Source organism: Chanos chanos, chromosome 9 (genome assembly GCF_902362185.1).
Source record: "Chanos chanos chromosome 9, fChaCha1.1, whole genome shotgun sequence".
NCBI classification, from domain to species: domain Eukaryota; kingdom Metazoa; phylum Chordata; class Actinopteri; order Gonorynchiformes; family Chanidae; genus Chanos; species Chanos chanos.
Window position 1 is genome coordinate 790,207 of NC_044503.1, and position 3,110 is coordinate 793,316.

The following is a 3,110-nucleotide window of genomic DNA, read 5'->3' on the forward strand; positions in this document are numbered from 1 at the left end:
TTATAACCCTCACAGAAACCAGACGGACCCGTCTACGTTATAACCACCACAGAAACCAGACGGACCCGTCTACGTTATAACCCTCACAGAAACCAGACGGCCCTGTCTACATTATAACCCTCACAGAAACCTTACTGCCCCGTCTACGTTATAACCCTCACAGAAACCAGACGGCCCCGTCTACGTTATAACCCTCACAGAAACCAGACGGCCCCCGTCTACGTTATAACCCTCACAGAAACCAGACGGCCCCCGTCTACGTTATAACCCTCACAGAAACCAGACGACCCCCGTCTACGTTATAACCCTCACAGAAACCAGACGGCCCCGTCTACGTTATAACCCTCACAGAAACCAGACGGCCCCGTCTACGTTATAACCCTCACAGAAACCAGACGGCCCCCGTCTACGTTATAACCCTCACAGAAACCAGACGGCCCCGTCTACGTTATAACCACCACAGAAACCAGACGGCCCCGTCTACGTTATAACCACCACAGAAACCAGACGGACCCGACTACGTTATAACCACCACAGAAACCAGACGGCCCCGTCTACGTTTCCTGGAAACCATATCGCTCAGTCAAATTCATAAACATCAGTGGATTAACGAACACAGTTTTTTAGACTGATCTGCACATTGTGGAAGAAGAAACAATATTAAACAAAAGTATGGTGATGACATTTCCAATCACTTTATCAAACTTCTGCTTCTGTCCATGGGCAGTGCAGGCCTGCCCACGTTTACACTAAATACTCACAGACAAACACTCACATTCATAGTCACACACTCACAGACACACACTCACAGACACACACTCACGTTCATACAGTCACACACTCACAGACACACACTCACAGACACACACTCACATTCATACAATCACACACTCACAGACAAACACTCACAGACACTCACAGACAAACACTCACGTTCATACAGTCACACACTCACAGTCACACACTCACAGACAAACACTCACATTCATACAGTCACACACTCACAGACACACACTCACAGACAAACACTCACGTTCATACAGTCACACACTCACAGACAAACAGTCACACACTCATAGTCACACACTCACAGACAAACACTCACATTCATACAGTCACACACTCACAGACACACACTCACAGACAAACACTCACATTCATACAGTCACACACTCACAGACACACACTCACAGACAAACACTCACAGACAAACACTCACGTTCATACAGTCACACACTCACAGACAAACACTCACATTCATAGTCACACACTCACAGTCACACACTCACAGACACACACTCACGTTCATACAGTCACACACTCACAGGCACACACGTTCATACAGTCACACACTCACAGACACACACTCACAGACACACACTCACAGACAAACACTTACATTCATAGTTACACACTCACAGAAAACACTCACGTTCATACAGTCACACACTCACAGACACACACTCACGTTCATACAGTCACACACTCACAGACACACACTCACAGACAAACACTTACATTCATAGTTACACACTCACAGAAAATACTCACGTTCATACAGTCACACACTCACAGACAAACACTCACATTCATAGTCACACACTCACAGACAAACACTCACGTTCATACAGTCACACACTCACAGACACACACTCACGTTCATACAGTCACACACTCACAGTCACACACTCACAGACAAACACTCACATTCATAGTCACACACTCACAGACACACACTCACATTCACTTTTGTGGAAACTGGAGAAACATGAGTGACAGAGAGCAGCAAAGCCCTGTAGACAGTCTACACTGCACGCAAACATTCAGACAGCTAACCATCCACGTCTTTCTCTCTCTAGACAGACAGACCAACAGATAGACAGATACACAGACAGACAGACTGACAGACAGACAGATAGATAGATAGATGGACAGACAGACAGATGGACAGACAGACGGGCTGATAGACAGATTGACAGACAGACTGATAGATAGATAGATATTCCCGAAACCTATTTTCCAAAAAGGAATCACATTCATATTGATGGGAGAGAAAATTTGAGAGGAAAGTGACAGGAAATCATCCCTCAAACCCCAAAACCCTGCACCTGGAAATGTCCTCACAACACATGAAATTCTCTCTCTCACACACACACACACACACACTCATACAAACACACGCACGCACACACAAACAGACAAACACATACACACACAAACACACTCATACAAACAAATGCACACACACTCATACAAACACACACACACACACACACACACACACACTGCCCATGTCCTCAATATGCAGGAGAATGTATAGAGTCCCTCACGCAGACACACACCCTAAAAACACAGAAAACAGCAGAGTTTCTACACGCACAGAGGTTTCTGCAGGATTGACTCTTCGGTAATACAGACATATCCTGGGAACATTTTATTAATACAGTTTAACAAACAATATCTCTACACTATCTTTTTTTTTTTTCATCTTTTCTTTAGATTTGTTTTTTAGTTAAAATACATATTTTCACACCAAAGGCTTTCTGCAGGATGACAAAAGGAGAACCGTATCAATGCGATGCCTTAAAGAAGCCGACAGAAACCCTCTCTCAGGCTAAAGGCAGGGAGAGGCTGAATCAGAGGGCTTTTACACTTCACAGAAGGGACATATCTGCACTGTGTTACTCTCCTCATTTTCTCTCAAGAAGGAGCGTCTGTCAAACACCAGTGACCCGCAGAGAACACCGGCAAACATTCTGGATCGTTCTCTCTGTGCAGTCTCACAGTTAACATAATGTATAATTCCAGAGATTAATGGCAGTGTTGGTTAATCTGAGATTAAGTGCATCAGTGAACAGTACTAAGAACCATGCTCTGGAGCTGGTTTTGATGTTTTAAAAACATTACACGCCAGAGTCCTGTTTGAGCTAACCCTCAGCCCAAAGCAAGGCCCGGGCCAGAAAATGAGATTACAAACATACGCAGATTAAATCAGCGCAGAAAACCGTCTGAGCAGAACCTGACAGTGGGGCAGTGAGATGGACACGCACCTACAGCTACAACATGTCAGAGCCAAATGACACTGCACGACAAGCTTCTTCCTTTTTGTT